Source organism: Lepus europaeus, chromosome 4 (genome assembly GCF_033115175.1).
Source record: "Lepus europaeus isolate LE1 chromosome 4, mLepTim1.pri, whole genome shotgun sequence".
Classification (NCBI taxonomy): Eukaryota; Metazoa; Chordata; class Mammalia; order Lagomorpha; family Leporidae; genus Lepus; species Lepus europaeus.
The window spans coordinates 46,795,167-46,808,795 of record NC_084830.1 but is presented as its reverse complement, the minus strand read 5'-3'; the positions used below and the strand labels follow the sequence as shown (position 1 = coordinate 46,808,795).

At 42.2% G+C, this 13,629-nt stretch overlaps 1 pseudogene; it reads left to right on the top strand.

Annotated features, from left to right (window-relative positions):
* The first annotated feature begins 11,273 nt into the window (after positions 1-11,273).
* On the top strand, positions 11,274-12,308 carry LOC133758332 (farnesyl pyrophosphate synthase-like; annotated as a pseudogene).
* The last annotated feature ends 1,321 nt before the right edge of the window (positions 12,309-13,629 follow it).

The window sequence follows — 13,629 nt, the reverse complement described above, 5'->3', positions numbered from 1 at the left end:
ACACAATGGGATCTTAGAGATAAATTTGTGCAGCCCCCTCATTTACCAGCTTAGGAAACAGAAGTGATTGAAGGAATTTATTATTCTTATCCATAAAAATCATCCCTAGGACCATAGAAATTATCTGGACTAGAGACAGCATCCTTGCAAAGCCTCAAAAAGATCTCCATAAGCAAAGTGAGTCATAACAACCTCTCTAATTGTGGGAACCAAACAGTAGCAGGTTGTAAAAGGAGAATGTAGCATGTTCCCATAAACCTGGGATAAGCCCTGGAGATGTGTGTAACAGGCTTGAGAATACTCATCTCTATCTTATCAACCAGGGCACCTCTCCTTGGGGGTTCAGAGTCTAGTAAAGAAAAATGATACAGTCTTCTCAATGACTTTAAGTGATTCCAAGAGCCACTTCCACTCAAGAGCGAAAGAACAGAATATAAGTTCTAAAGGACGAGGCATCCTGAATAAAGGAATGTGGTACCCTTCTGAAACAGAGAAATTCACTCATTGGCAGGCAGCACACCCCTGACTGCCACTGAAGGCTTGTATGAGCTCTTTTTCCAGTAGGGGTGATGGGCTACAGCAAACCACCCCACTCTCTCATCACTACTTGTGAACATGGCTTACAGATTTCGAAAAGGTCAGTGTTAGAGGTATAACCCATAACCAAGGAAACATTTTTCTTTCTTCAAATTCATCCATCCTTTGGATAGATCAAACATAACTATCACTAACATACCACACTCCACTCAAGAAGCTGCCCAGACTAGATTAGAAGACAAACATAAAAAGTCACACCAACCACCATGAACTCTGACTTGATCCCTCCTGGCCCACAGAGCTATAGTTCCAAAGAATCATTTCTCACCTCCCTTGTTTGCACATGGTGTCATCATCCACTTGTTGGAAATAGCTGCACTCACCCATGCACAAGGCTTGGTGCTGGAATCTTTGTTGTACCCTAGGGACATTGAGGAGTGACCAAGTCTTGGTGTTGAGACTCAGCGGCCTTGCTTTCCAGGAGAATGACCCATCCTAGGGTGGGTTGGGGACTCAGCAGGAGAAGCAACCTAGGGTCTCCACTTCCCCTGCCCATGGAATTAGGCTCTTAAAAGAGAAGTGCCACAGGCCTGGGATGCTATAATTATCTCAGCCATTTAAGGATTATGCTCCTGGGAGGCTGTAATTATCCAAATATTGTTGCATTCAGGGATATTTTACTTACAAGGGAGTGCCTTAATTTTTACAGGATCTTTCAAGGGGGCCCAAAGGGTGTGTCCTCTCTAATGTGGTTCCTTAAAGAGCTAGAAATAAACAACTGCATCTGGCATGAGGGTGGGGTCCAGCTAGATCCAGCCCAACCCGGGACTTTCAACGTGGGCAGAAAGGAACCACCTTCCTTTTGATGCCTTAAAAAACAGTTATCAGTCACTTTGGGTGAAAACCTAGGCACTTAATTCTTTCTTAGTCCCACCCTTGTCCTCCCCCAGATCCACCCATAAATACTTCTCTAGTATGAAATGCATCTATTTGAGAAATTATTAAAGAAAATTTGAAGCTATGAAGATACAGCTTCTTCCTGAGGTTTGTTTATCGTATTATTCACATCATGATGTCTTCCCTACCCCGGAGGTTGATTTTTGATACTCCCTCTAAATCCAGTACAATGCTTCTTACTATAAATATTATATGCCCAAAGTGGTGGGATGGGGAACACAGGAGAGAAGCACTTTAGTGTGGAACAGAGAGAAGCTTCATTCAGTGAACTTGATTGCAATAGCTGCTTTTGTACAGTTCTTACTATGTGGCAAGCATTATTCCAAATGTCTTAGGTGTCCCCTCAACTTTGACCTTTGATCCTTATGTGGTAGGTACTATCACCAACCTCCCTTTACAGATGATGAAACCAAGGAACAAAAAAGTTGGGTACTTCCTCATCATCACATGATATGTGTCGGGATGAGGAACAAAGCCCACAATCTGACTGCAGTGAGAACTGCCATGCCAGCTTCCAATCTAGGTATCTGTCCTGTGCCAGAATTTGCAAGCAACGCAGTGGAAGGAACAGCAGTGATAGGACATGATTTCCACCTTCTGGGTCTTTGTGAGCTACAAGGGAAAAGATACACGTATAAAACTCACTGCAGTAAGCCGGCGCCGCGGCTCAATAGGCTAATCCTCCACCTTGCGGCGCCGGCACACCAGGTTCTAGTCCCAGTCGGGGCGCCGGATTCTGTCCCGGTTGCCCTTCTTCCAGGCCAGCTCTTTGCTGTGGCCCGGGAGTGCAGTGGAGGACGGCCCAAGTGCTTGGGCCCTGCACCCGCATGGGAGACCAGGAGAAGCACCTGACTCCTGGCTTCGGATCAGCGTGTTGCACCGGCCGCAGTGTGCTGGCCACGGTAGCCGTTGGAGGGTGAACCAACGGCAAAAGGAAGACCTTCCTCTCTGTCTCTCTCTCTCACTGTCCACTCTGCCTGTCAAAAAAAAAAAAAAACTGCAGTGCAGATGTGACAGTTACAGTAGGAGAGACATAAACAACTACTGCAGGAGCTTAGAAAAACATCAGATCGTTTTTAAAAATGTATTTATTAGGGAAGTAGAGAGACAGATAGACAGAGATCTCTCATCTGCTGGCTCTCACCCCAAATGCTTACAAGAGCTGGGGTTGGGCCAGGCCATAGCTGGGAGTTAGAAATTGAATACACGTCTTCCCCAAGGGTGGCTGAGACCCAGGTACTTGAGCCATCACCTGCTGCCTCCTAGGATATTAGCAGGAAGCTGAAATAGGGAGCAAAGCCAGGACTTGAAACCAGTTGCTCTAATACTGGATGTGGGCATCTTAACCTCTACACCCAATGCATCTGATTCTTATGTGGTATTAAGAATGGCTTCAAGAGGCTGAGCCCAGCTAATGGCTGAGTAAGAGGTCTGAGAAACCACCTCCCCACAGACAACAGAGTGAACAGTGTTATACACACCAATAGCCACAATAAAGTGAATAAATAAAATTGGAAATAAATTTTTTCAAAGAAGTAAAAGCACTCTTCAGTGAAAACTATAAATCACTGATGAAAGAAACTGAAGAAAACACAAAGAAATAGAAACACATCTTGTGTTTATGAATTGGAAGAATCAATATCATTAAAGTGGGCATATTACCCAAAGCAATTTACAGGTTCAATACAATCCCTATCAAAATCCCAATGACATTTTTCATAGAAGTATTAAAAATACTACTAAAAATTGTATGAAACCACAAAGACCTCAAAAGCCACGTGACCTTGAGCAAAAAGAACAAGGTATAAGGCATTATATTACATGAGTTTAGAATATATTACAAAGCTATGGTAATAAAAACAGCACAGTATTAGCATGAAATCAAATTTACTCCTGTTATGCAGGGATGGTTCAACATTTGCAAATCAATGTGATAAAACACATTAACAAACTGAAGAACAAAAACCACTTTTACCATTGGTATTCAATATAGTCCTGGAAGTTTTAGCCAGAGCCATTAGGCAAGAAAAGAGGTCAAAGGGATACAAATTGGAAAGGAGGAGTCAAACTATCCCTATTTGCAGATGACATGATTCTTTACATAGGGGAACAAAAGACTCAACCAAGAGACTATTGGAACTCATAAAAGAGTTTGGTAAAGTGGCAGGATATAAAATTAACACAAAAAGATCAATAGTCTTTGCATAAATAGACAATGCCATGGCTGAGAAAGAACTTCTCTAAGATCAATCCCATTCACAATAGCTACAGAAGAAATTAAATGCCTTGGAATATGTTTAATCAAGGAGGTGAATGATCTCTATGATGGAAATTACAAATGTTAAAGAAAGAAATAGAAAAAGACACAAAATTGGAAAAATCTTTTATGTTCATGGATTGAAAGAATTAATATAATCAAAATGTCCATATTACTGAAAGTGATTTACAGATTCAATGTGATCCCAATCAAAAAACCAACAACATTCTTCTCAGATCTAGGCAAAATGTGATGCTAAAATTCATATGGAAGCACAAGATATCTCAAATAGCTAAAGTAATTTTATACAACAAAAACAAAACTGGAGACATCACAATACCAGATTTCAAGACATTCTACAGGGCAGTTCTAATCAAGACAGCTTAGTACTGGCACAAAAATAGATATGTAGACCAATGGAAAATAGAAACTCAGAAATCAATCCACGCACATATAACCAACTAATTTTTGATAAAGGAGCTAAAATCAATCCCTGGAGAAAGGACAGTGTCTTCAGCAACTGGTGTTGGGAAAATTGGATCTCTATGTGCAGAAGTATGAAACAAGACCTCTACCGTACAACTTATACAAAAATATACTCAAAATAGATCAAGAATCTAAATCTATGACCTGATACAATCAAATTACCAGAGGAGATCATTGGGAAAATTCTGCAAGACATTGGCATAGACAAAGACTTCTTGGAAAAGACCCCAGAAACTCAGGCAAGGCCAAAATAGACAAATGGGATTACATCAAGCTGAGAAACTTCCATACTACTAAATAAACACTCAACAGAATGAGGAGAAAACTGAAAAAAATGGGAGAAAATATTTGTAAACTATGCAACTGATAAAGGGTTAATATCCAGAATCTATAAAGAGCTCAAAAAACTCAACAACAGCAAAACAAACAATCCATCTAAGAAATGGGCAAGGACTTAAAATAGGTATTTTTCAAAAGAGGAAGGCCGGCGCTGCAGCTCAATAGGCTAATCCTCCGCCTTGCGGTGCTGGCACACCGGGTTCTAGTCCCAGTCGGGGTGCCGGATTCTGTCCCAGTTGCCCCTCTTCCAGTCCAGCTCTCTGCTGTGGCCCGGGAGTGCAGTGGAGAATGGCCCAAGTGCTTGGGCCCTGCACCCGCATGGGAGACCAGGAGAAGCACCTGACTCCTGACTTCGGATCAGCGTGGTGCGCCAGCCGCAGCGTGCCGGCCGCAACGGCCATTGGAGGGTTAACCAATGGTAAAGGAAGACCTTTCTCCCTGTCTCTCTCTCTCACTGTCCACTCTGTCTGTCAAAAAAAAAAAAAAAGAGGAAATCCAAATGGCCAATAGTCACATGAAAAAATGCTCAGGATCCCTAGCCATCAGGGAAATGCAAATCAAAACCACAATGAGGTTTCACCTCACCCTAGTTAGAAAGGCCTTCATAAAATCAACAAATGATAAATGCTGATGAGGATGTGAGGGAAAAGGAATCCTAATTCACGGATGGTGGGAATGTAAACTAGTACAGCCATTGTGAAAGACAGTGTGAAGATACCTCAGAAAGCTAAAAATAGAGATAGAATAGGACCCATCAATTCCAATCCTGGGAATTTACCCAAGGAAATGAAGTCAGCATGTAAAAGAGTTAACTGTATCCCCATGTTTACTGCAACTCAATTCACAATAGCTAAAATATGGAATCAACTGATATGTTCATCAATTGCTGACTAAAGAAAAAGTGGTGTGTATGTATGTGTGTGTGTGTGTATATATATATATATATATATGTATGTATCTTATAGAATACTATTCAGCCATATAAAAGAATGAAATCCTGTGTTTTGCAACAAAATGGATACAACTGGAAATCATTATGCTTAATGAAATAAGCCAGTCTCAAAAAGACAAATACCATTTGTTTTCCTTGATCTGTGGTAACTAATAGAGTACCAAAAATGTAATATATAGAAGTGAAACTGACATGTTGATATTTAATGATTGTTTACAGGCTTGAATAGTGGTTTTTTTCTTACTATTTGCTGAATTCTTTACTTAGTGTAGGGTTAATCTTTTTTTAAGATTTTATTTATTTATTTGAGTGGTAGAGTTATAGACAGAGAGAGGGAGAGACAGAGAGAAAGATATTCCATCCACTGCTTCACTCCCCAAATGGCCACAACAGCCAGAACTGGGCCAATCCAAAGCCAGGAGCCAGGAGCTTCCCCCAGGTCTCCCACAGGGGTTCAGGGGCCCAAGCACTTGGGCCATCTTTCACTCCTTTACCAGGCCATAAGCAGGGGACAGTATCAGCAGTGGAGCAATCTGGTCCAGAACTGGCACCACAGGTGGAAGGTTAGCCTACTACAGCACAGAGCTGGCCCCAGGATTAACCTTAGGAGTATAAAGTAAAATTGGAGTAGATCATTTTAAAAATTAAGAGAGGCTTTAGGAGAGGAACAAGGAGGCATGGTGGAAGCATGGACGGGAGGAAGGGTAGGGTGGGAAGTATCACTATGTTCCTAAATCTGAATACATGAAATGTGTATACCTTAACTAAAATTTTTAAAATGCAAAGGGAAAAAAAGACAAATATCACATGATCTCACTTGTAGGCAGAGTCTTAAAAAATAAATGATCTCATAGAAAGAAGTTAAAAATATATAATTGTGATTACCAGAGGCTGAGGAGGGAAGTGGGGAGGGAGGTGTTGGGAAAGGTTAATTCGCCGGTATTAGATTACAACTACATGGGAGTAAAAAGTTCTGGGCTTCTATTGCATAGTAGGGTGAGGATAGATAATGTTAATTTACTGTATATTTCTCTATAAAAAACTAAAAGGTAGAATTTTTTGATGTTTTCACTATAAAGAAAAGCTAAATGTTTGAAAGGATAAATATATTTACCCTGATTGGTTAGTACACAATATATACACATAACAACACATCACATAAGACCCCATAAATATGTATAATGTTGATATATCTTCTAAATAACAACTTTTAATAACAACTTTCTTGAAGAATAGCTTCATAGACTGGGAGGAACGGACATGTGGATGGACTTCTTACAGCACCAGCAAGCTGGTTGGCAGACTTCTCAGGAGGAAACCAACTTCCTCCAAAGAGTTGGCCCGGAAGCTGCCAAGCCTTCTTGAGGTGCAGTCTCAGAAGTTCCTAAACATCACATTTGTCACATTCTATTGGTCAAAACAAATTGAGGGAACAGATGCAGCTACAAATCTACCTCTACACCTGCTACCGGTCAGGGTCAAGACTGGAGATAATGACATATGGCTCTTACCTCAGAAATCTAGTGACTCATGCCATAGAGATTTACAGTTAGATAGGAGGAAAAAGTTCTGGTGTTCCAAGACACAGTATGCTTAGTAATGCAGAGTAGATCTCACAAATAGAAGAGAGGATTTGGAGTGTACTCACCTCAAAAAAATGATGAAAGTTTGAGATGATAGTTTTGTTAATTATTTTGAATTGACTATTAACCAATATATACATTAGTCAGGGTCAGGTGTGTGGTACACCAGATAAATCACTGGTTGGGAGATGCTGGTAGTCCATGTCAGTGCCTGGTTCAAGTCCTCGCTATTCCTCTTCTGATCTAGCTTCCTGCTAATGTGTGCCCTGGGAAGGCAGTACCTTGGTTCCTGCCACCTACATGGGAGACCCAAATTAAGTTCTAGGCTCCTGGTTTTGGTTTGGCCTAGTCCTGGCTGTTGCAGGCATTTGGGAAGTTGACCAGCAGATGGTGGATCTCTCTCTCCGCCCCCCATCTCTCTCTGTCTGCCTTTAAATCAAATGAAAAAATAAATTTTAAAAAGATTTATTTATTTGAGAGGCAGAGTTACAGACAGAAAGAGGGAGAGACAGAGAGAGAGAGAGATCTTCCATCTGCTGCTTTACTCCCCAAATGGCCACAACAGTGCTGATCCAAAGCCAGGATTCCCACGGGGATGCAGGGGCCCAAGCACTTGGGCCATCTCCCACTGCTTTCACAGGCCGTTAGCAGGGAGCTGGATTGGAAGTGGAGCAGCCGGGACTTGAACCAGTGCCCATTTGGGATGCCGGCACCACAGACACAGGTTTAACTTACTACACCACAGAAAACCAGCCCCCAGAAAAATAAATATTTTTAAAATCACATTGTACCAGGGCCAGCACTGCGGCATAATGGGTGAAGTTGCCACCTGCAATGCCGGCATCCCATGTGGGAATTAGAGTAGCTGGAGTCCCAGCTGCTCTATTTCTGATCCAGCTCCCTGTTAATGCACTTGGGAAGGCAGCAGCAGATGATCCACATCCTCAGGCCTCTGCACCCATGGGGAGACCTGGATGAGGCTTCTGGTTCCTGGCTTCAATCTGACCCAGACCTGACTGTGGCAGCCAGCAGAATGAACCAGCAGATGGAAGATCTCTCTATCTCTCCCTAACACTGATTTTCAGATAAATAAGATAATTAAAAAAAACACACACTGTACCTCCTAAATATGTATAACATTAAGCATCAATCAAAATCATAACTTTTTCCAAGATAGAATAAAGACACACAACAGGGGCTGGTATTGTGGCTCAGTGGGTTGAGCCACCACCAGCAATGTCAGCATCCCACACGAACTCTGGTTTGAGTCTCGACGGTTCTGCTGCCAATCCAGCTGCCTGCTAATGTACCTGGAAAAGCAACAGATGATGATTCAAGCACCTGGGCCCCTGTCAACCACAAGGGAGGCACAGATGGAGTTCTAGGCCCCTGGTTTCTGGCCCAGCTCAGGCCACTGCAGCCCATTTGGGGAGTGAGCCAGCAGATGGAAGGTCACTCTCTATTCTTTCTCTTTCTCTGTCTTCCCATCTCCTCTTCTCTGTAATTCTGCCTTTCAAATAAATAAAATGAACTGCTTAAAAAGACACACAATAATGGGGGAAATTCCTAGATTTTAATAGGATCTTGGTTTATAAAAAATAAATTCAGCTACAAAGACATTTATAGGACAGTGAGGATTTAAAACTGAACTCATTATTGGATGAAATAGGAAATAAATGTTAATATTCTTAGACATAATAGTGATATTGTGGTTATGTAGAAGATTGTCATTTTTTTAAATTTATTTGACAGATAGAGTTAGACAGTGAGAGAGAGACAGAGAGAAAGGTCTTCCTTCCGTTGGTTCACTCCCCAAATGGCTGCTACGGCCGGCACTGCACCAATCCGAAGCCAGGAGCCAGGTGCTTCCTCCTGGTCTCCCATGCGGATGCAGGGTCCCGAGCACTTGAGCCATCCTCCACTGCCTTCCCGGGCCACAGCAGAGAGCTGGACTGGAAGAGGCACCCATATGGGATGCCAGAGCTGCAGGCAGAGGATTAACCAAATGAGCCACGGCACCAGCCCCGAAGATTGTCATTTTTAAGAGATGAACTTTAAAATATTTTCAGGATGAGAAAATCATATTTGCAACTTACTTTCACATGATTCAGAATAAACCAATAGATAAAACGTTAACAATTACTGAAGCTAGGTAGTAACAATATGGTTGATCTTTTTGTGATTAAAAAGTTGGAGGGCCGGTGCTGTGGCATAGTGGGTAAAGCCTGCAGTGATGGCATCCCATATGGGCGCCAGTTCGAGTCCCAGCTGCAGCATTTTCAATCCAGCTCTCTGCTATGGCCTGGGAAAGTAGTATAAGATGGCCCAAGTCCTTGGGCCCCTGAACCCATGTGGGAGACCAGGAAGAAGCTCCTGCTCCTGGCTGCAGATGGGTATAGCTCTGACCGTTGCGGCCAACTGAGGAGTGAACCAGAGGGTGGAAGACCTCTCTCTCTCTCTCTCTCTTTGCCTCTCCTTCTCTCCGTGTGTAACTCTGATTTTCAAATAAATAATAAATATTTTTTAAAAGTTGCAGATGAAAAGATAATGTCCCAATTTTAACTTTCCATGGTGGAGGTTTCCCTAAGATAAAGCCAATCAGACAGACACATAGACATCATATGTAAATCTGTAATTGCCCTCACTGAATACCCTGACGTAGAGGGTTCCTGCCAGTAGGGACTGTCTTCCTGCTGAACAAGCTCTGCGGGAGCAGCACTTAGAGCTGGAAGAAGTGTCTCCAGGAGGGGAATGGTTGCTATATCCAGCCTTGCTACCACCTTGCTGGCTACCCCATGCTTCATTTTCTGACCCCCCCAAAAAAAATGTTTTTCCTTCATTTCCTTCTGCAGCTGAGAAAACTGAGAACTGTCTCACAAGAGACTTCCCTTCATGTTAAGAGAAAATCCCACAAAAGTGAGAAGATGATCAGGGCGCACAGTACAGGGTACTAAGCGAACTACAACTTCCCACCAAGCCCAGTGCCTTGTCCACAAGGAAGCCCGTTTCTGATGCCAACTACAGGCAGCTCCTTCAGAGGGGATGGTATTTAGACACATCAGGGAATGCTGAACTCAGCCTTGTACCTACCTCGCATCTTGCTTCTGGGTTCAGGTTGGCATCTTGGCATACACTTCCTTCTGGGTTCAGGTTGGGCTCTGAGGACACACTTCTTTCCCAGAGTACACCACATTATCATACCTTTCCATGGGTCTCCATGCCTGAAGCCAAAATTGCCACTTAATACAATCCAGAGCCATTGTATTTCTGTAAGAACAACATGGACCTTTCTTTCCACAGAGCATCACTGCCACATGTGTCAGCCTTCTCCCCCAGTAGAAGCCATGCCAACACTGCTCTTCCTTCCTCCAAAACTCTACCTACTAAAGTGGTTGCAGTTCATCTTATCCACCGCCCAGCTCCTAAACACACACACAGTCATTGAAGTTCTGTCTTCCCCTGGCTACCTTACTAATATACTTCTTTGAACCATTTTCTACTTTGCTTCTCCCTCCTGCTCTGTGTCTTTGTCTAGTTCTTCTTCCTTCTTACATGAGCTGTTCACAACATATGTCTTTTCGCTGCACTGGTAGCTTCCAACCCTGGCTGAGTGTCAGAATTAGTTGTGGAACTTTGGAAGGATCAATGTGCCTAAGCTCTAATCTTGGAGTTGTTGATCCAGCATATCCAGGTGGACCACAACCATTCAGTTTTTCTAAAGTTTCCCCCATGATTCTGGTATATTTCTAAGATGGACATCACTCTTCTGCCCTTTCTCTTCCTGAAAAATCTCATCAACTAAATAAATGAATAAATGAGAGAATGAATGGAAGTCATGTCTTCAAATGTTATTCCTATGTGGATGACACCCATGTCAACTAAACCTCAAGTTTTTCCTTACATTAAATTTAGCATTTTAAGAAGGCAGTTTGGTAATTATCTTGCACTATAGAGCTGAGGGTTAACTCCAGATCTAACATCATTGATCCCCAATAAATAATATGGAATGATTAATGGGCTCATGTTACTTCCAGTCTTAGCATCTCTTATTAGCTCAAGCCCTACATGTCTAACTGATGATGTGCATCTCAAACTATGAATGTGTGGTTCACATGCACATCAAACTAAATTTCTACAAAACATATTTGCTTTCAGGAACAAGGCACTTTGCTCCTCTCTCAGGATGAATGGAAGGCAGAAATCTGATGTTTATGCACAAGAAGTGCAGAAATTCATCCAGCACTTCTGTCCCAGACTGAGAATGAATTAGGGTACCCAGGGTCAAGAGATGTTACTGTCTGGCATAAGGAGATCCTGGAGTACAATGCCATTGGAGGCAAGTACAATGCGGGCCTCAGGTAACATTCCAGGAGCTGGTAGGGCTGGGAAATGGGATGCTCATAATCTCAAGCAGTCCTTGATGGTCCCTGTGGAACTGCTGCAAGCTTTCTTCCTGGTGTCAAGTGACATCATGGATTAATCCCTTACTAGCAGGAGAAAGATCTGCTGATATCAGAAGCCAGGCATAGGGTTGGACATTGCCAGCAATGCCTACTTCTGGAAGCATGTATCTACCACCTGCTAAAGTTCTACTACCAGGTATAGCTCTATTACCTGGATGTGATCAAGTTCTTCCTGCAGAGTTCCTGTCAGTCTGAGATGAGGCAAACCCTGGACCTCATCACAGCCCTCCAAAGCAATGTTGATCTTTGCATTATACCAAAAAGAGGTACAAATTTCTTGTCCAAAACAGACAACTACTCCTTTTCCTTCCTGTAGTCGCTGCTGTACAAATAACAGGCACTGATGGGGAGAAAGAACATGCTAATGCCAAGAAGTTCTTGCAAAAGAAGGGAGAGTTCCTTCAGATTTGGGATGATTACTTCTTTTGAGACCTCAGTGCGGTAGGCAAGGTAGGCCCTGACATCCAGGACACTAAATTCAATAGGCTGGTGGTCCAGTGTCTGCAACAGGCCACTTCAGATCAGCATCAGATCCTGTAGGATAATTACAAGGAGAAAGAGATTGAGGAAATGGCCATGGTGAAAGCACTATATGAGGAGCTGGATCCTGTGTTCTTATAGGATGAGGAAGACATCTACAACAGCCTTATACATCTCATTGAGAAGTGCACTGTGCCCTTGACCCATCCATATTCCTGGGGCTAGCATGGAAGGTCTACAAATAGAAAAAGTGACCATGAGAATTCGAGGACCATGAGGGGAGGCTTTCAATAAATTATTGTGTAACCTGACTTTAAAATGCCCAACTCATCATCCGTCAAGCTAAAGTTAAGTTCCCAGCATCATCACCATCCACATCTCTCAAACCTGAAACTTCAGCATCATTTTTGCCTCTAGGTTTGTGCAAACAGTAGATTCAATTAGGTACCAAATATTTTCAATTCTACTTCATGATATCTTGTGCATCTTTGTAATATCCAAGATGTGAAATATTCCTAGAATACCCAAGAAGTAGAAAATCCTTCCTCCTTAAGCTAGACAAGCTAAGTTGTCCTTGATTCTGGAGAAGATGCCTTGACATGTTCAGGATCACAAGACCCATAAGAATTTCACTGATAAAGCAGACCTCTGAATCTTCTAGAGTTTTCCTGTTGCCTTCTGAATCCCACATATATTAACAACACTGGATATACTCGCAAATCCTTAATTATTTGGCCTATTTAAATGTTTTCACAAATAGAGTAGATTGGTGTTATGTTCTGAATGTCCAAATGACCCAGAGCTGTTTGAACTATATAAGAGATCTGCAAAAATCGATTAAAACTGCATATTATGAAAAAATTATATATATATGTGTATATATATATATATATATATGTTTTTAAAATTGCTTACCTTAGGCCACATCAATCTGTTTTAGTAAAGATGCCACATCTGGAAGAGCACCCTCAACAGGGGCTACTGTTTAGTTGAATTTGTGGTGATCTGCCATCATCTTCCATGATCATCTGGCTTTTGTAAGGATAGGACTGATAAATTGAATATAGACATAACAGACCATCACTCATGCGTAATTTGGGTCTTTGAAGCTGTTAGCAATCTTCTCAACCCCCTCAGAGGCAATATTGTTTTATTTATTCTCTTGATGGGAGCATGTGGGCAATTTCAGAGGCTTCCACTTGGTTTTCCCCACTATAAAAGCTCTGGCCCCAGAAGCCATGGAGTGCAGGAATGCATGTACAGATTTTGCCAACTACTAAGTGTGTTCAGGTGTGTTTGTGGTTCTAGTAGACCCACTGAGGACCAGATCTCTTCTAAGACTCCACTCATTAGTGAGTCATACAGCAGGCCAGGGTGATGCTTTAGGTTGCCAGGTTAAAGTTTTCCTAATATACAATGATATCATCCAGAAAAAAAGGAACAATCTTCTTAACATGGTATTTCCCACTTATAATGCAGAAAGAATACGTACCATTTTGCAGTTCCTAATTAATGCATGGGTGCAGGCAACAATCCTCAATGGATACTAAAACAACTAGCTAAATGGGTTAGATG